General features: G+C 44.2%; 1 protein-coding gene across 1 annotated transcript in view; it reads left to right on the top strand.

Moving 5' to 3' along the window:
* Window positions 1–3,462: 3,462 nt before the first annotated feature.
* The window catches only part of STON2 (stonin 2), a 110,584-nt gene continuing 93,053 nt past the window's right edge, over window positions 3,463–20,993 (top strand). Inside the window, exon 1 of the mRNA XM_039537077.1 lies at window positions 3,463–3,616. The gene's annotated coding sequence lies outside the window, so the exon portion shown is untranslated. The remainder of the gene's footprint in view (window positions 3,617–20,993) is intronic.

Below are 20,993 nucleotides of genomic sequence, written 5' to 3' on the forward strand. Positions count from 1 at the left end.
TCCCTTATAACCTTTAGCCTGGAAGTTAGGATACTCGCCTGGAATGCCAGAGACCCTGGTTTAATTCCCCCACTGGCTGATGGGAAGGGATTTGAACAGGGGTTTTCCATCTCTTAAGTGAGTGCTCTGTAATAACCGGACTATGGGATAGTCTGATGTGGGACTCCCTCAATCTCTCTTGTTGAAGACATTCCACTTTCTATAAAATAATTAAAAGTTAATTGAGCCAGAGAGAGAGAGTGATACTCTAGTGCAGTAGTTAGGGAACTGACAGCAGGGAGACTCCTGTTCAAATCCTGTCTCCACATTGGGCAGAGGGGGGAATTGAACTGGGGTCCCCACATCCTGGATGAGTACCCTAACCATTGGGCTAAAGGTTGTAAAGGAGTCATTGTCCTTCTCCCTACCCCATCATGTGGAGTTAGGCAGGTGCCTAAACCATTCTTGCAAGAGACAGCTTACACCCCATGGGCACCTGACTCCAGGAGAGGGGTTCCCCACTGTGGCTTGGAAGCAGAGGTTTCCTTCAACTCAGGCTGAGGTGCCTAATTCTCTGAGGGAGTGGGGGTTAGGACCCCCCCATCGGTATCTACTGTTGGCTAATTTAGGAGGCTGCTTGCTGGCTTTTGTCAATCCCATTCTTGAGTGTGTTTCTCTCCCCATGGATTGTACAGGGAACCTACATGCCTAACCCAGACTTGTGGATTCCAGTGATTTTTCAAGGGGCCTAAAAGTTAAGTATTGCAGTGCTCGGTGCAATCCCTTCATTGATCCAGTCCTTGTCCTTTCAATTTTTTAAATGTTACTCTACAATTGGAGTCCCTGGTTTTATTCTGTGCTTGCACATCTTGTGCTGGCTGGAACCACACATGGGAATTGCTGTTCATGTGACACGTGTGGATAAACATTTAAGATTCATCAGTTATTTGCTGTTCTGTGACCTGAGCTGGATTGCCCAACAGCAGCAAGAGGGCTATGTCTTATGGCAAGGATGCTGAAAGGGGCACTTGCAGGGAAAATTAAGCTTACATGGAAAATTTGACTCTTGCATATCATGTATAAATGAAAGGAATCTTCTCAGTAGGTCTCCTAAATGCCTGATCATGCACCGTGCTAAGCACACATCTCCTAGGGAAGCCAATAGGTACTGAGGGAATTCAGCACCTTGTAGGAGGCTCACCGCACCTTGTGGGTTTGGGCCCTAATTCTGCATTTGAAAATAAGCATTTACACATGCAGAATAAGTAACTGTACATAAGCGCTTGCACAGATTTTGCAGGCACAAATTTAGGAGGCTCCTTTGAAAATGCGATCCCCGTTGGCAAAGTGAATGATCAGTAAATACTGTAGGAATGTCTGCAAAGAAGATCTTCTATCCATCTATAGTGTTAAACTAGTTCCCTAAATCTTTCTTGACCTTTGGGCAATGTATAAACCTGGCATTAGTTTTGTCAACTAGTATTCCTCTTCCTTTCCTAAGAAAACACAGATGTACATTGCTGGAGCCCTCACATACCCTTAAACTGAGTTATGCAACTGAGCAGTGTAACAACACCTCACTGCCACTAGTTGGCACCCGTGTGTCAATTTTTTCATGCAAAGGAAATTTTTCTTGATTTTATTTTTTATATATATGTAATTAGTGGGGGATGGGAATACCTGTCAATAGTGTAGAGACAGGAAGCCCCAAGCAGCTTTGACAATCTCGGTGAAGGACACAGAGACCAGGCAGGAGAAGCCAGAAGTACTGAAGTTGTCTCACCTGGTTTTAGTAATAATAATGGTGCAGTTATGTTGTGCTTTTCATTTGTGTGATAGTGATGGAAATGTTAGAAGAATTGAGATTAGGTGAGAAAATCGGATAAGAAGAGTGAAAGGTCAGTATTAGGAAGAAACAGCATGGCTGGGTGTGAGGGGACAGGCCAACAGGAAATATAGCTGATGTTGGTCAGGGACCACATTTGGAAAGAGACAAAGAATCAGTGAGATTCAAGAAAGTGATCAGAGATCAGCTGTGGCATTAGCAAATTATCCAAACATACACAATCGCACGGTTCCATCACTGTCTCCTTTTGCTCTCATGTTTTATATCTCTTCTGAGAGAGGGATGGATTCATGGATACAGCACAGCACTTCTGGGTTTTCTTCCTGGCTCTGCCACTGCTTGGCATTGTCTTGGGTAAGTCATGTAACCTTTGTACCTCAGTTTCCCAGCTACAAAATATGAAAATACTCCCTCCATCCCAGGCATTTGGTTGTTCTGATTATTTGTTTATGATAGTACAAGGCACTGTAGAAGTGCAAAAAGAGACACAGCCCTTGCCCCCAAAAGCTTACATTGAGAAGGCTGTGTAGTTATAAAGTCCTCTGGGACCATCTGTTGGAAGATGTCTTTATGGGTCTGATCCTGCTGTCATTGAAGTTAACATTAAAAGTCCCATTGATTTTCCTGGTGTAGAATTGGACTTTTAAGTGCAATAGGCCAGATCAGTGGTGACCAACCAGCAGCCCACCACTTCCCACAGCTCCCATTAGCCAGGAATGGCGAACCGTGACCACTGGAAGCTGTGGGGGCCGTGCCTGCAGACAGTCAACGTCAGCAAAATGTCTCATGGCCCGCAATCGGATTACCCTGATGGGCCGCAGGTTGTCCACCACTGGGCCAGACAGTCAAACATTCAGGAGCAATCTTGCAGTAACCAGTGTGTTTGTGACTGAATCTGAGCCATATGGTGAGGGTTGTAGGAAAACAGCTTTTGGATCCAAAATGTAGGGTTTAAAAAAGGGGGGGGGTTAATAATATTATGAGCAAGGGAATAAAAATCTGATTCCAGATCCCTTGACAGTGTCATTTAAACACTGACTCACTCGCTTGTAACCACCTGTTTGTGTCCCAACCATAATGTTAAGTGATATTTTTAGCTACAATATTTTACTAACACATGTAGCTTCTTTTTATATTGAAAACTCAAACAGTGATGTGGGAGGGATGTGAACCAGGAATCTGGAGACGGTTTAAATACTACGATGTTATTTTATGATCTATAGAAAGGCTTTGCCATTTACCTGTGAATTTACTACCTGCCCCCGCCCCCCAAATGACTTCTCCAGGTAAGGGTCTGTACATTCCATCCCTGCATTAGAAAAAACTTAATAAGCAGGGTGAGATCTAAGACCTGGCTGTGCAAATCTAGGAGCTCACCGACTGTAAGGGGAGGAGCAGCGAACCCCAGAGGTGAGAACCTGGGCACCAGAGCCTGCCCAGCTGCACCACAGTGTTGGGTGAGAGAGGGGAGGGGACACCCCCCCTTCCACTCCCCCCTCCAGCCAATCCCCATTTTCCCTGCCTCTCCTCCTCAGGCTCAGGATGCTGCCCAATCAGGCTGTGCTCTTGCAAAGCTCCCTTCCTCTAAAGGGGAGGGGAGGAGGAGAGAGCTGGAGTCCTCACTAAGGGACCGCTCAGGGACAGCGGCTCCGTGCCTCCCTCTCTGGGTTGCTGCTGGTGCTGACCTGAGAGCCTACTGCTCAACTTTCCTCCCGCTGCTGCTGGCGCTTTGATTCGCCCATTCCCCTGCTCTGCTTGCGGTGGCTGAGGACTCTCTAGGCGGTTTCCAAGGTAATGTGACCTCTCCTCCCCCACAGTGTGTCTCTGGCTTTATTCACAGAAAGTGCCCTAGAGCAGGCAGGGCAGGTGGAGACTGGGAAGGCGTCTCCCTGGACAATCGTTACTCCTCGGAGCCATCCTCCGAAACCACTGTTCACTACTGACCACCTAGCATTCTCGGAAGTGTATCATTTACCACACACACACAGAGCAGCCTTTACAATACACACACACACAGAGAGAGAGAGAGAGAGAGAGAGAGCGCAGCTCTTTACAATACACACGCACAGCAGCCTTTACAATACATACATACACACAGAGAGCAGCTCTTTACAATACATACAGACACACACACAGAGAGAGAGCAGCTCTATACAGTACACACGCACCGCAGCCTTTACAATACACACACACACACACACACACACACACACACACACACACACACACATATAAAGAGCAGCTCTTTACAATACACACGCACCGCAGCCTTTACAATACACACACAGCAGCTCTTTACAATACACACACACACACACACACACGCAGCAGCAGTAGCTCTTTACAACACACACGCGGAGGATCATTGTTATAGCCTAGCAAGGTGCGTTTGTTAATATCTTTTAGTACAGAACGCACTGCATGTTGTCCTAGCCCAGCAAGTTGTCCAGGGAATACGCTCGCCTCTATGAGGAAAAAATGTAAAAAGGGTGGAGATTTCTCCCCCCTAAACCAAGAGCAGATATCACACCTCATTCTTTTAAAGTCACTTGATGGGCAAGAGGCGGGGGAGAGAGCAGGGATCAGATTTACAGTCCTGTTGGAGTGAAGACATGTAACTTAGAAATTAGAGATGAGAGAGATCTTTTAAAATCACCCAGTCATCCTCCAGAGGCCAGGGCAAGACTGCTCCCTTCAGCGTTTTATACATTGTGTGCGACTCAAATGACAGGGCTTCCACAGCTTCCCTTGGAGACTCCTCACAGACCTAAGTTTTTCCCAATACCCAGCCTAAATTTCCCTGCCTTAATTTCATGCCATTACTCCCAGCTATATTCTCTTTGACCATTCCTCAACCTCTTATACCCTTTTGATACCTGTATAGGATGATTGTCGTTTACATGCAAACTAGCAACCCTTGAGCTACCAAATGAGCTCTTATCTTACAATAATATAGAGTATGTTATCTCTCTTGTATAAACATCAGGGGGTTATTGTACAGTGTGGAGGGAAGGATTAATGAGTCACTTATAAAAGATATGTGGAAGTTGCTCCCATCCACCTCCTTCTCAGCTGCTCTATGCAATTACTCATGTGTTGTGGTGTTGTTTTTTGGGGGGGCGGGGTTTCCTTCGTGATTCCAGAGAAATGTATTTTAATGATTTCCTGTCAGTATGATTGCTACTGATGTTACTACAGGATATTTTAAATATTTCAGGCATCAGGCAACTTAAACTTGAAAAAATTAGAAAAGCAGAATTTCCATATGTGTCTCTGTGTGTGTGTGTGTGTGTGTGTGTATACATTACACACATACAATGTGCATACATACACACAGACACACATGGAAATTCTGCATTCCTATTTTTTTTCAACTTTAAGTTGCTTGATGTCTGGAGTATTTGCAGTTTCTCGTGTGTGTGTGTCTGTCTGTCTGTCCACAAGGGAAAATCTTTACATTGTCCATTCCACTGCCCCCATGTCCTCATGTTAATGTCAGTTTCACGCTAAAGTTGCATTTTCACATGTTGACTCTTTCTGATTATTTTGCTTTTAATTTGTCCAAGGACCTTCCCTTTCTGGTTGCTTCCCCTTGTTTAATCTTGTTAGCAGAGTCTTACTTGTACTAAGCCTGCTGTGTTTTTTTCATTTTGTTTTTTTCCAAAAGCTAGAATGTGACCATATGACTGGATCAAGTAATACTTTGCACTTCCCCTTTTCCTAGCACCAGTCAGACTTTTGAATGGAAATTATCCCATGAAATAACTTTCATGAAACTAGTTTGAGGGCATTTTTATTAATGATGGTAAATGGTATTTGTTGAGGCAAAAATTTAGCAAATGCAGGCATTTTTTTGGCTCGTGATTCATCTATGAATCATTCCTAACTTCTGCTAATCATAGAATTATACAAATGTAGGGCTGGAAGGAGCCTTGAGGAGTCATCAAGTCTAGCCCCCTGCGCTGAGGCAGGACCAAGTAAATTTAGTGTAAATGTAGGCTTTGAATACATAATGGAGTGGGCAAATAATTTTCAAATTATAGGGTTGTTTGCAAAATGTTAATTCACTAATCATGGCATTTGGTTGATTGCATGGTATTACTTTCTTCTGCTCCCTAAAATACATGTCTTCCAATACATATACACTGAACTTTTGAACTTCACAAACACTTTTGTGAGTTCTAGAGCTTGTTCCAATATTCTCAAGTAATCAGTATTATGTCCCCAAGAATAGTAGCAAATCAAATTTGTGTAATTTGCAAATATGTTTGAGATTATTCCACCAGTGCTAATATTTACTCTAAATTGAGATAAACGATGCTGGGGTATGCCATATATAGGGCATATAAAATGCCCCAAATTAGATTAGTTTTCCAAGTAGCTGGGTTATTTCTACACTAGCAAATTTGCACAAGTGTGACCTTTATAGGTGGTGGTTTCCCTGGGCTATATTTAATAACCTGTCATAGCAACACTTCTGGCCTGTGCTGGTTACAGTGATTTCATTTATATCCATTTCTAAATAATATTAAAAGGTGTTAATGATATTCCCATGGAGATCACAAATAAAAAAACAAGCAGCAATAGTAAGTAGGTGGAACAGCACTGCAATCCCCACTAACAGGTCAGTCTCATTCAAGGTAGGGGGACCAAACAGAAGTATGGAAAATGGGGACAGAGGTGGGGGGTAATAGGCGCCTATATAAGACACAGCTCCAAATATCAGGACTGTCCCTATAAAATTGGGACATCTGGTCACCCTAATTAAAGGTAGCGTTGTGGCAGCCCTCAACACAAGGAACTACCTAGATACGGGAATGCAGCTGGCAAATGCACAACTACAGTGATCGTAGCTAGCTTTTAACTTTATTTTTCAGTTGATTTATGTTAGGGTACACAAAAGAAAACCTTGGTAATTAAGCTTAATGACAACAAACGTTGGTCAAGTTTTCTCTTGCAAGTGTGCCTGTACACCTCGATCCTGATCTGCAGCACCATGAGTTGTTTGAGTCTTTGGTCTGTCCAGAGCTTTTGCCAATGTACCTCGGTCCTTATCTCCAGAATCTCCTGTTATTCCAATGCTATGCGTCTCTAAAATACAGGGTGGTGTTAATACACAGTTGGGTGGTGATTTGGATAAATGCCTCATGGGTACTTAATAAAGGAGAATAAACTCATCTCATTTGTGACCAAAACCCATGTCTGTGCTACTTGGTTGACTAACTTGTTGTTAAGAGCTAATGGCTGATAATGTTCCCATGCGTGGGAAATACAGATTGTGGGTGAGTTAAATACAGACAGTGGGTGGGTTAAATACATTCTGTTTATATTCCTTGCTTTTCAGCTCTGAAGCTGTGTGAAATCTGGCTTCTACAAAGCATGAGAAATAATATGCATGCAATGTTAATGCTGGGTATCTTAAAATGCTTTCATTTTCTAGGTTTGGATAGGAAATGGTATGCAGAAACTGGGTCATTAGGTTTAACTAGGGTGACCAGATGTCCCAATTTTATAGGTACAGTCCCGATTTTTGGGTCTTTTTCTTATATATGCTCCTATTACCCCTACCCCCGTTCCGATTTTTCACATTTGCTGTCTGGCCACCCTAAGTTTAACAGAGATCAGCCTCTAGCAGTTTTGATTATCAATTTGATTTGTCAAAATTGATGTGTCAGTTTTGACAAACTGGCATTTTCAGACTACCCATTTTTTACAAAAAAATTCCCAACCAGCTCTAGTGGTGGGACTTGTTGCCTTATCTTTAAATTGCTTTGAGATAGAAGGTGCTATATAAATGCCAAGTTACTATTAATTATTCATGTATTGATTAAGAGTCTCTGAAAGTTGCTTTTATGATTTATTTGTTGTGTCATAAAGTATTTGTGGCAAAAACAGATTTTGGTCCTTTAATTTCTTTACACTGCACATCATCTGACAGTCTGTCTCATGACTGTGCTTTGCTAATTACCCCCATCTTCTCATGGACAAGCTGACAAAAGGTTCAGTAGAGGACTGCAAGTTCCACAGGAGGGGGACAACCTTTTGACAGGCCCATTTAAGTGAATCTGTTAACTATACAGAGGCAGTGTACCCAGTGGGTATGTGTTCTGTCTTCAGGACTGCATATGTTGACCTAAATGTGTGACCAAATAGATCAGCATCCTGGGAAACAGAGATGGAAGCTTTTGTGTTTGCATTTTGGGGTGTAGCATGGAATCTTCCTGGAAAAGTGTGAACATTTGGGGTGAAGTCATAGTCCCACTGAAGACAACGGGAGTTTTACTATTAAACTCAGTAGGGCCAGGATTTCACCCCTAGTGTCCACTCTGAAGACATATGCCTCTAGCGAGGAGCTGTACAGTTCCCATTGATTTCAGTAGTTGAAGATCATGCACTAATGGTCTTTTTAAAATAAAGTGAATTAAGTGACAAGCTCAGTTTAACAGCCCTGGGAGGGAACTCTCATATTACATCAAATTGAAAGAGTTCAGTCTAGTAGTTAGATCTGGGGACTGGGCATCAGGATTCCTGAGTTCCTCACCTTGAGACTGTGTGACCTCTTGAGCAAGGCATTTATTTGTATTTTTTAATGATAAATTTATTGTTGCTCTTCATATATTTTTACAGAAAAAAGCAGAAAGAGTAGAGGAAGAATAGGATGGAAGGTTAAAAAGAGATTGTGGTAAGAGAAGACATTATCACATGGATCCCTTATTGATTAGTTATGGACCATAATGGTGCTTTGTTAATATACCAAAAATTATCAGTAGGAAAGCAAATGTGTTGAGCTAAGTAGGCCTCATAAGCACTAGTTTCTTGGGGGTGTAATTAATGAAAGATAGCTACATGTTTAGATCACCACTACAAGAGTCTCACCTTTGAGTTAGCCATTTTTTTCCACAGTGAACAGTTCCTGAAAATTTGCAATCTGTCTTCCTAATGGTGGTGTATTGGGGCTTCACCATTCTGCGGCAGTGACATTTCTAACAATCAGCATAAGATGTTATAAACAATAGGTTTGATTTCTTTTCTTTTTTTTTCAAGCTTACATTTGTATTGATCCCCAAGGGAGCAAGTAGGGTAGATAGTTTGATTTGTTGTCCTATTACTTCAGTGCAGCACTTAGTGACTTAGTCCCAAATGTCTTAGCTTTGAGGCAAAATCAATGCTGAATAGCAATGTTGTTCAATTCGTACAGAGTAAGAGGTGTTCTATCATCCGGTATTGACTTTGAAGATGTAAAGTGCAAACAGAAGACTTACTGTTAGGCTTCAAAGTGGCATGCCACTCTGTCCAACTCAAGTTTGATTGTGGGTGTTCTCATGTGCCACTTCCGTGAGCAACTGGCAGACCAGGAGTAGATAAGGCTGGCAGTAGGATCTGGAGACAGGGCCTGAACTGGACTGTAGAAAGCAGTCTGAAGTGACCAGGGAAGAGGCCAAGAAGCAGATTGGAGAAGAGAACCCTGGGGACGAGTGGGGTCTCTTTGGTAAAAGATTGCTTGGAAGCCTTGGATTAAGAGGGGTGGGCCCTGCACCAAAGGGTGAAAGGATAGTGGTGTTTTGTTTTGTTTTTTACTTTTTGCTTTTGTTGAACTTTGTTTCACTCCCCTTTGTTTACACCAGAAGGGGAGAGGTTTTGTTGGTTTAGGCCAGGGACTAAACTAAACCAACATCCCAGTGAGGAGGGAAACTCAGTGGCTGCACCTGACCAAAGAGTGGCAAGATAGTGACTCGGTAAAGTCATTAGGCCAAATGTAACTCAGTGTACCCCCAGTGTAACTCCTTTGCCTGTAACCTAGGATAAAATTGGTGCCTGTGCTTTAAGATCCTGGAAAGAGGCTGTAGGAGTATGCAGCCATCCTCATTTTCTCCCCAGAGCAAGCAGTGGAATCTGCAGCTGAATTTCAAAACGGGTCTCTTGGGGTCTGTGAACAGCAGACCTGTCCGGTGAGCTGGAGAGAAACCTCCCTTTTACTGAGCGGGTAGGAGCTGTGCTCAGAGTGTCTCAGCTGGAAGTCACTCTGCTCATTTCATGCAAAGTTCTAACTGGCATTTCTGGCAACAGAGTCCATCCGCCTGTGAGCTCCAGACTGGGTTTTACCAGCTGTCAGTTCTTTCAGCTCAGAGCTAATGCTATCTTCAGTTTATTTTTGAGGTGGGAGGATTATGTAATAATTTTGTTCTCCATCTATCTAAACCATGGCCCTCTCGTGAGCAGAAGGTACTGCTTTTGCAGAACTGCATGGTGGTTTTGTGGTATGTGGATGACTGAGGCATGTGGAAACTGCACTGCTAAACATTATGGAGGAAAAGAAATGTTACCAACTACAGAATCAGAACTTGAGCTGGTCAAACTCTAAATCACAGTTCACTACCAGCATATTGGCTTCAGTGGAGTTGTACTACAAAAGAACTGGGCCATGGTGTTTAATTCTTAGCAGTTTGACTATCTGCTCTCAAGGATTGCTGACCCTAAAAGATACGGTCAAGAGATTTTACTTACACTTTTCCTCTGCCCTGTCATTTGCAATATATTGCAACTGAAATATCTCCCTGAAAATGTCTCCTCCTCATGTCTTGGGTGCATTCGAACCATTTCAGACAAACGCTCCCAGACCTCCTTTTCAAAGCACTGTACAGTAAGCTGCATGAATGGGGGCTGGGAAGAGACCCTGTTGGTTCGAATTGTTGTCTATTCACTGTCACAGCAGAGTGGAACTATTGCAAGATACACTCAGCAGGTTTGTACTTTTTTTCTTCTTAACCACAGACCCATCATTGTGACCTCTCCAATTTGACTTAATTGTCCAAGTCTCTGAGTGAGGCAGCTGCCTTGGTCTACCACACTGTATGTATGTGTGTTCAGAGTTTGGCACCAGCCTATTTATATTCACTTTTTTTTCCAAAGCAGATTGCAAAGACACCCTTCATTCAATCCAGTCTATTGGTTTGAAAGTGCCTGGAGCTAAAACTGATTGAGAAAGACACAGGCTTTTTGGATTGCTGCTCCAAGCAGCTGGAATAAGCTCTTCCACACCACATTGAAACAGGCGCCAACCCTGAACTTTTAATTCTTTGTTTTCAGAAACCTTGTCAGAGTTAAAGGAATTGAAACTGAGACTGCTCAGTGTTGTAATCTGCTGATTTTGGATGGTGTCTTAAATATTTTTGTTTGTGTCTGCATGAAATATGCTGGAGTCAGATGTATGTATGATTGCTGGCGAAACAGTGAGTCAGTGGCAGGGATGGGAATAAAACCCCAGATTCTTGAATCCCAGCCCACTGCTCTAACTGCTGTTACACATTGTTTCTCCCTATCTTTGTTGCTACCTTGAAGGTAGCATGTCCAGGAATAAACATCCAGATCAACAAGGTGGATCAAGTAGTAGGAAAATAAATTTGTCACTTAAATATTTCTGCGCTTTGCTTCTCTGCCTCTCTGTCAGGCTCTGAGACGTTGAGGAGTCCACGATAACATTTTCAAATGGGACTTAGGCACTTCGGAGCCTAAATCTCATTGAAAGTCAGTTGGATTTAGGTTTCAAAAACTTTTCCCTGTGACTGATCTATAGAAGCTCTTCAAATACTAAGTTTTCAGGGAAGGCCCTTTGTCTTCACACATGTCTAATTGCCTACCACACAATTAGCTCTGTATACATAACATTGATTACTAACATGAAATAGGCCTTATGGGAGAATGGGTCTGCTCCTTTCCTGCAATAAGAGTTCAAGGAAACTTCAATCTCTAACCCTTTCCTTGATTTTAACTTTGATTTTAGGATGTTATATCTTCTCTACAGTGAAGAGAGAATACAGCACTCATGCCATAAGTCAGCTGCGAGGTCTTAGATTTGAATTAAGGGAAATTAACTTTCCCATTAAATATGACCTATCAGCTCCTAAAACTGTAGTCTAGAATGGCGTTCATATCCAGCCATTTGGAAGGTAGTAATGTTCTGTTATCTAAGAGACTGGGAATCGGGAGAGCTGGGTTCTATCCAGGACTCTGCCACTGACTTGCCATGTGACCTTCCCCCCTCAATGCCTCAGTTTCCTGATCTGTAAATGAGTATAATGACACCTCCCTTGGTAAAGTGCTTTGATAGCATCAGATAAAAAGTGCAGTATAAATACAAAGCATTTTATTATTAGGCATTCAGAATGCCCAAATTACTGCTAAATGCATTTTTACCAGTTTATCCTATTGAATAAACAACTAATTGTGTGTCTGCCATTGGAAATCGATGACTCTGCAGCTTTAGTAATAATAAAAGGCAGCAGATTTTCTTTCTCAAGGCAAGTGAAGAGTGAATAAATTCTCTGTGAAGCAGGGAGCTGCAAAGTGCTTTCACCACAACCACTTTCCTTTTCCTCTGGTAACTTCAAATCCTCCAAGTACGGCGACTGATGTGGAGGGGTTGGTCAGTTGCTTTTTCTAAATGTGGAATTTTAAAAAATGAAGTCGCATTCTTGGATCTTGTTTGAAAACTGGAATTTTCCCCTACCCCTTCAAGAAGTTGGGGGGGCGGGGGGAGGTTGAGTTTTAAAAGATTTTGTGGGTTCTGTGTGAGTTTGCATGTACACGGAGAACTTTCATAGCACTTCACTTGAGCCAAGCATAAGTCAGGCGGTCATCAGAGGCTTCTCCTATCCATGTCTTTCTGTGACTTTCAACAGCCCTCTTAACCAAGGGCCTACTCCCTTCTGTGAGGGCACCTTACCAGCAGAGCACCCGCTCCTGTTCCACTTCTGGTCCCCTCCTGAACAGAGACTGTCTACTTCAGCAATAATGCCCTGTGATGGGAGCAAATGACCAACATCCCCTACTCTGTTATTTTTATTCATTTCATCTTACGACACATGCAGATCTTTCAGACCATGGACAACACTTAGTAGTATGATTTTAAAAGAACAGAGTGGCACAATGCTTACCAGCATGCTCTCCCTGTTCCACCCACTGAACAAGCAAAGATCAGGACTGACAGCTGAATGTACAGATGAACCTGAATGTATAAGGGTACTGACCACTGAGCTCTAGCACCAAGTGGCATTTGCCAGCATCCTAGATGCTTCACAGTTGGGCTCCAGCATGGAGATATCCCTTATGAGACTAAAAGACATGCTCCTCCTGGCAGTGGGTGGAAGCTACATCTCAATGCTTATGCTACGTAACCTCCCTGAAGCATTTGACGCATCTGAACACTTAGTGCTGCTGACCTTCTCGTGCAATGTAGGTGGTGCAGCACTACCTTGGCTCCGGTCATTCCTCTCCCAACAGGAGCCAGAGTGTGGTAATAGGCAACTGATCCACTTTCCCCAAAAACCCTCAGTTGTATAATCTCATAGCGATCTGTGCTGCCACCATTCCCCTCCTCTCTCCAATATCTACATGAGAGCATGTTGGGAGGTGGTAAGACACCATAGGTTCCTCTGCCAATGGTGCACCAATAACACACAGTACATATACCCCCTTACCACAGCCACAACCAAAGATCTCACAGTGCCTTAAAGGAGATCAGCACATGGTAAAGAGCAGCTGGCTCAGACTGAACAAGGGCAAGACCAAAATGGTCAGAAAGGGGAAATGTTTAGAAGTAGCTAGGACACTCTTCTCCCCTTCCATCAAAGGTGTCTGTCCCCATTCATCAAAGCAATGAAAGTCTTTGGGTCCTGGTCTACTCATCACTTAGCCTAGGAGACCAGAGAGAATCAATGGCAAAAAATTCTGCCTCCAGTTTACTAAGAAATGTTTTGCCTTCTTCCAAACTGAGGATCTGGCAACCGTGTGTCCACAATAGGCTCTTTTGGAAACATTTCCCTTTGTTACTAACACCCAGGCAGCCTCATGTCCACCATATTCACTTTGTCAGGTTACAGCAACAATCATGCAAAGGATCATACCACAGTGATAAAATGTGTGTGGTTTTTTTGTCTTCTACTGTGTGTGAATTTGATTTTGATTTTTTTTAACTGCAAATAAAATATTTCCCATGAGGCTGTCCCTTTAAAAGCAAACTTTGCCCCATCTTTTTCATACAGTTGCTCTTTATTCCCTTGAAATGGTGGCGGTCAGGCTAAACCCACACCACAATCCAGTCTGATCTTCCTGTATTTAGGGTATCTAAAATAGAGAGTGAAAACAAAAAGGTTATTTGTAGATTGCCCCAGGAGGGGTGACAGTGTCCGAGCATCATACTAAATTGCATAATCGTACTTGGCTCACCCAGACACTAGAGGGTGGGGGAAGACTAATTAGGTCTTCCAGTCATTCCCTCTGCCAGGGCAGGCTTGTTCTCTGCAGTACAATTTCTGATGTTTTTATCCTATCTAGCTTTAAACAATTCAAGCAATGGGGCATCCACTAATTCCCGTGGGAGACCATTCCACTTTCTGCAGTCCCATCTGCACAAAGTTTTCAAATGATTTTAGCTTCCTTCCAGCAAGACTCCTGTTTAAATGCAGTTTCTCTAGGAAGATGTTAACATGGGTTAAAAGCTGTGTGTAGATACAATCTAACTGTTGGATTCAAACAGGATATGGTTTCCGTGCTCAATATTCCAAGCCTCCTTTTACAGCCAGAACTCTGCCCAAAAAGCTCTTACCTTTAACACAGGATCAAGTGCTTTCTAGCTGTCCAAGGTTTTCTGCTGCCTTCTCTGGCTGTATAAGGATCAATGGGACTAGAACCCAGAGTTGTAGAGCCTAGAAGGGCTGACAGGCCCACATTGCCACCAGGAGAGCAGACAGAACTCCACCCAGGGAATACTGTGGAGTTTGAGCGCAGCAGGAAATACCACCCAAAAGGTCCAGAGTGACAGTATGCTGTGGCCCCAGATGTACTATTTAATCCTGGAGGGTGGCCCAGCAAGTTGTCTGGGCAGGCACATAAATAGGGTCCTACCACATTCATGGCTGTGAAAAATGCGTGTCAGACCATGACATCTGGCTATTGTTGAGAGGTCGCGGTATTGCCATCCTTATTTCTGTGCTGCCTGCAGAGCTGGGCGGCCGGCAGCAGTGGCTGCTGGCCTGGCACCCAGTTCTGAAGGCAGCACTTCCAGCAGCAGCAGCAGCACAGAAGTGAGGGTTGCATGGTATGGGGGCGGCTGTCATATTTGGGGAGGGCAGGCTGGCCTTATGGGTGGATGACATGGTCAGGGTGTGTGTGTGCTATGGTCAGCCCTGAGTAAACACACCCAGCTAGTCCAAGGTCCCTTAACTCCTGAGCACTGCGGAGGAGTAGGGCTGGGGGCGCTGGCTGGGGGCTCCTACTGGGCTCTGGTTTGCAGCTGCTAGTCCCCGCGGGGCTGCAGAGGGGCGAAACTTCATCTTCCCCTGCACAGGCCACTCCTGGGGCTGGATCAGACCCACCTCCAGCGGCAGTGCAGAAGTAAGGGTGGCAGTACCATACCATACCATGCCATCCTTACTGCTGCTGGCGGTGGCTCTGCCTTCAGAGCTGGACACCCAGCCAGCAGCTGCCGCTCTCCAGCTGCCCAGCTCTGAAGGCAGCGCCACTGCAAGCAGCAGTGCAGAAGTAAGAATGGCGATACCGTGACCCCACTACAGTAGACTTGCAACCCCCACCCAACTCCTGTTTGGGTCAGGACCCCCACAGTTATAACACTGTGAAATTTCAGATTTAAATATCTGAAACTGTGAAATTTAAGATTTTTGAAATCTTATGACAGTGAAATTTACCAAAATGGACCGTGAATTTGGTAGGGCCCTACACATAGATTTCTGACCTGCTGTTACTCCCAACCACACCTGGTCTTCTGATCTCCAGGTTCTGCCATCACCTTGACTCTGGCCTTCTGGTTCCAGCCTAGTACAACATCTGATCTTGGGTCTGTTGCATTTGGTTCTGGCGATTCCTCCAACCCCTGCTCATGGACTGCCATCTTGTAGCTGTCCTTGACATGTAAACTCCAGCTCAGCTGTGACTGCTAGGCAAGACTACCTAGGTCCCAGCCCCTTACGGTCTGCTTCTGTGGTGTTTCTTGTCCCTTTATCTGCTCATGCACAGCTTCACCAAATCAATACCCAGACCTCTACATTTTCATTCATCTCCTAGTGTGGGGATTGGCAACCTTTGGCACGCGGCCCATCAGGGAAATTCGCTGGCAGGCCGGGATCGTTTGTTTACCTGCAGCATCTGCAGGTTCGGCCGATCGCAGCTCCCACTGGCCACGGTCTGCCGTTCCAGGCCAATGGGGGCTGCGGGAAGTGGCGTGGGCCGAGGGATGTGCTGTTCACTGCTTCCCACTGCCCCCATTGGCCTGGAATGGTGAACCGTGGCCAGTGGGAGCTGCAATCAGCTAAACCTGTGGACGCTGCAGGTAAACAAACCATCCCGGCCCACCAGTGGATTTCCCTGATGGGCTGCATGCCAAAGGTTGCCGATTCCTGTCCTAATGAAATCGCTCAACCCACGTAGCTCTGCTCCCTTGACAGATCTTGACATATGGCTGTGGTTTAGACGGTGGCTCCTATTGTTTTAGCTATGTTACTGTAACAGGAGCTTAACTGCTTCTTATATTTAGCCTGAATGAAGGACGACTGTTACACCCACCAGCTTCAACGAAGTTTAACCCAACCCCCAGCAAAGGAACTGCTCCAGACAATCTGTGCCACAGGCAAAACTTCAGTGTGCCTTCCCCTCCTTATAGGCCTACGGTGGGAGATTTGGCTTGCTTGTCCCTTCATCATGGCAGAGGGCCAGCTGGGCCAAATGTGAGTGATGGTGTAACCCATGGGCAAGTCACAATGCCATTTACTCAAATTTGGCCTGGCAGTGCCTCTCTAAGGATGTCAAGTATCAGAGGGGTAGCCGTGTTAGTCTGGTTCTGTAGAAGCAGCAAAGAATCCTGTGGCACCTTATAGACTAACAGATGTTTTGCAGCATGAGCTTTCGTGGGTGAATACCCACTTCTTCGGATGCAAGTCCACTGCTTGCATCCGAAGAAGTGGGTATTCACCCACGAAAGCTCATGCTGCAAAACATCTGTTAGTCTATAAGGTGCCACAGGATTCTTTGCTGCTTCTCTAAGGATGGAGAGCCAGTTGGGTCAAATCTGCCACCCTAGACAACTGCCTTGTTTGCCTATAGCTAAAGTGGCGCCTGACCTCCACCATAACGATAGCATGAACTTTACTAGGATTCAAAAGATACAGCTCCTGATTCGGCTTGTGTAATTGAATCCAGTCTTGGCGCGTGGGAGGAATTGTGCTGTCTTCCCTGTTTGCTGATGGAGTTGAAATTTCAGTTGCAAATGCAATGCTTAATCCTAGCTTTAAAAAAACCAAAAGGCAGTAGTTTCTTTTGAGATGTAAATGCAGTGCCAGAACGTTAGCGGCTGACAGAGAAGCGCTGCATTCTAGTTATAAAAGCAGGGCAATTTTAGACTAGAAAGATTCATCTCTTTAACAACCACAGCCACATTCTGGCAAACATTTATGAGCCCATCATATTCGTTTTCCCATTTCCTGTCTTATTACTGCTGGTTACTAAGAAATTTGGAAGCATAAAGATGCTTCTTGCTTTCTGATCTCCATTCTCCTCCTGCCAGCTTTATTTAATGATGTCACCATCTAGTGTCTGACATGCAGACACTTCTGTGGTGAGTAACTACGGTACATCATTCATTGTCGTCTTACCTCACTGAATAGATCAAGGGAGAGAAGTTAGCATGTTAAACAGGAGAGAGACCGTGGTAATCACCATGAGGGCGAGCGAAATACAGAGGTAGCTTTGTAGGGTTTAGCAAATGGAACACATCTGGTTAAGTTTGTCTGAGGTCTCTAAAGCTCACCTTCATTTCACACAGACTTTCTATACTTAGGGTACATCTACACTGAAAAATGCCCCCCCACACACACACACACGCGACAGTGAGCCTTAAAGCCCAGGTCAATTGACTCAGGCTCATGCTACGGGACTAAAAATAGCAGTGTAGACGTTCCCATCTGGGCTGGACCTTGGGCTCTCAGGGTATGTCTACACTGCAATTAAAAACCCTGACTTTGGTTTGTGGGGCTCAGGCTAAGAGGCTGTGTAATTGTGGTGTGGACATCCAGGCTTGGGCTGGAGCACAGGCCCTGTGACGTGGGGGAGTCCCAGAGTTTGGGCTGCAGCCTGAGCCCGAATGTCTACCCCACAATTAAAGAGCCCCTCAGCCCATGCCCTGTGAGCCTGTGTCAGATGGCACAGACCAGCTGTGGATGTCTAACTGCAGTGTAGACATACCCTAAGACTGGGTGACCAGATAGCAAGTGTGAAAAATTAGGACAGAGGGCAGGGGGTAATAGAAGCCTGTATAAGACAAAGCCCTAAATATTGGGACTGATAAAATCAGAACATCTGGTCACCCTACCTAAGACACTCCCCCTTCTGGGTTTCAGAGCCAGAGCTCCAGCCTGAGAGGGAACAATCACCTGCACTGCTATTTTTAGCCCTGTAGCATGAACCCAAGTCAGCTGAACTCTGGGACTTGCTGCCATGGGATGGGGGGGACGGGGACGGAGGGGTTGCTGTGCTGACGTACCCTAAGAAACAGGATATAAAATTTTCAGAGTTTGCAGAGACATAATAAACTATTTTGGAGATTTCCAAAAAACAGATGCCCACACTCAAGTATTCAATTAGAGGCTGCTTTTGAACAATTTGACCCTAGATGTCTCATAACTTTGTTTTCCTAGTGTTTTATAGGAAAGGCTCCAAGCAATCCCTTTGTAAAGCCAGCTGCATTCCCAGATAATAGAGCTGTTTACAGTTTACCAGTGAAGTTGTGTCCAGACATGCAGCAACTGACTCCCAGCTCTGCAATTAATTCACTATCCTAGCAGGACAAGTTAGACTCTCTCAATTCAAAGTGGGTGCAGGGCAGGGAACATATGTGCAGCTTGTAACAATGATATCTGGAAGCTTTGGGTCTTGAAACGGATGTAGAATTGTGGCTCATGGTGGCCTTGAGAGAACAAGGAAGTGGCAGAGATGAATATGCCTCCTATCCTCTGATAAGTGGAGGTTACTAACCACATGTCATGGTCTCAGTGAATTCAGACTGCTGGTTGCCTACTATTAACTTCTTGCAAAACACAGAATTTTCAGGCAGAACAGCAGTTTCCCTAGTTTCTCTATACAAAGGATTCAAAATTAATCTAGGCCTGTAGAATTCAGGACCTTACGTAGGTGTGGTCTGCAGCCTAACCTTAGTATATACCACATGCTGTTATTTTATTTATTATTTTCTATCTCTGGCATGGTGAAGTGATTGTTCACAGAAATAGGCTGTTAAATAACTTAGTCCATTCTCCCCTCACCCCATCAATACAGAATTGTTCCCTACTGTATTTCTTCTAGTGCTCCAGTCTAGTTCTAAAGCACGGTTTTACTCTGAAAAGTCAGAGCAGCATTTGCCCTACAGAGCGTGATTATTATGAGAAAGATAGAACCTTTAGAATTATCCCATTCCAGGCTGAGTCTACAGGGCTGGCAGTTTGGAAAATTATCTTTTTTCACTTGTAAAGCAGTTATGTAACAGGAGACTACATTACACTTGGAATGAGCCTGAGACGCAATAAACAGGGACATCCCCCCCATGAGTCATTCTTACAGAAAAGGTTTCAGAGCAGAATCAAACTTTAAATGTCTCAAGCATGTTTCTGCCACTTCCCTGGGGAGCCTGGGAGCAGAACACATCTCACTGTCAGGAATGATTTGTCCTGATATTCATCCTATATTTTCCCTTAGTTTTATCCCATTACACCTAGTTATACCCCTTTGAATCACTCAAAATAATTTGTCTCCATCCGTGGAGCTTCAAATGTTTGTGGACTGTTTATTCTCCCCTACTCCTTCCATGTAGTGTTGCTCTTTTAAGGCCCAGGCTGAAGTCCTTGCTCATTGAGTTTTGGAAGCATAACATATATGATGTGGGGGCTACAATCTTTCTTCCTTTGTTAATCTCTCCAGCCCTCGGAATGCTATCTAATGTGTTTCTCTTTAGTAATTAGGCACCCACAACTGAACACAGTTTTTTTTTTTTTCCAGATGCAGTCGCAGCTAGAGGCACATAGCGACAGGTTCTAGCCTCCTGAATTTTCTAAATATTACTGATACGGTTTTCAGGAGAGACCCTTTGGCTGCATCTCTTGTCAGAAATAGAAGTGTTTCAGTGGCAGATAGATGTGATATTATGGGTTGGGGAACAGCAGCTGTTGACCTTTTTTATCTTAGCTTTGACACAGGTATCCCTGAGGGAAACCTTTATTTATCACTCTCTTATCCACATGGCACCTGAAGTCTCTCTTCTTACTGTCACTCAGTAAGATGGAAAGATTCTGAACTTGAGCTCCCATGTGAGGTTTAATTGAAAAGATTTTCCTGAGGTCTAGAGGAATAAGTACAGTCCTGAGAATCAAACTCCATGGCGCTAATCCTGGCTCTGCAACTGACTTGTTGCGTGACACTGGACAAATCACTTCTCCTGTCTGGGTATAACCAAATTGGCCTATCTCAGCCAGGTGTTGAGAGGATGAACTCACGTTTGTGCAGCAATTTAAAGATGACACAACATTCTTAGTACTGTTGTTATCTAACTGGCAAACTGAAGGGGGTACAGCCTGCTCCCGCTCCCAATGAAGTCAGTGGGAGTTTTGCAAATGACTTCAGTTCTGTTTACATTGTGCCTTATGTCTTTGCTGCACATCACTTGCTTTCACGCTAATGGGAGTTGCACTGAATGGAGAATGTACCTCTAAGGCAGGGGCTCAAAGTAGGAAAATTTATGTAACAGTGCAGTGCACATGGGAATCAGAGAATGGGTAAAGCTAGAGAATGCCCTGAAGAATTGATCTGACCAGCAATTGGGTGAGGGGCAGTTGGTGATGATTAAGTTATGTATTTATTGAAACAATAAGTCATGAATACAACATTTTGAACAATTGTACATATTATATTCTTCTCCCCTTCCCTACATATATCACTTGTAGACTTAGATTTTAAGCTTTTCAGAGCAGGAGCAGTGCATTCCTAGGCATGTGTACGTGCCTAGCACAATGAGACCCAATCCTGAATACAGCCTTTGAGTGCTACCACAGGATAAATAATAATTGGAACCTCTAGCTTCATTTTTTTCTTGTTTTCTCTCAAACTTTATTTC

Source organism: Mauremys reevesii, linkage group 4 (genome assembly GCF_016161935.1).
Source record: "Mauremys reevesii isolate NIE-2019 linkage group 4, ASM1616193v1, whole genome shotgun sequence".
NCBI classification, from domain to species: Eukaryota; Metazoa; Chordata; order Testudines; family Geoemydidae; genus Mauremys; species Mauremys reevesii.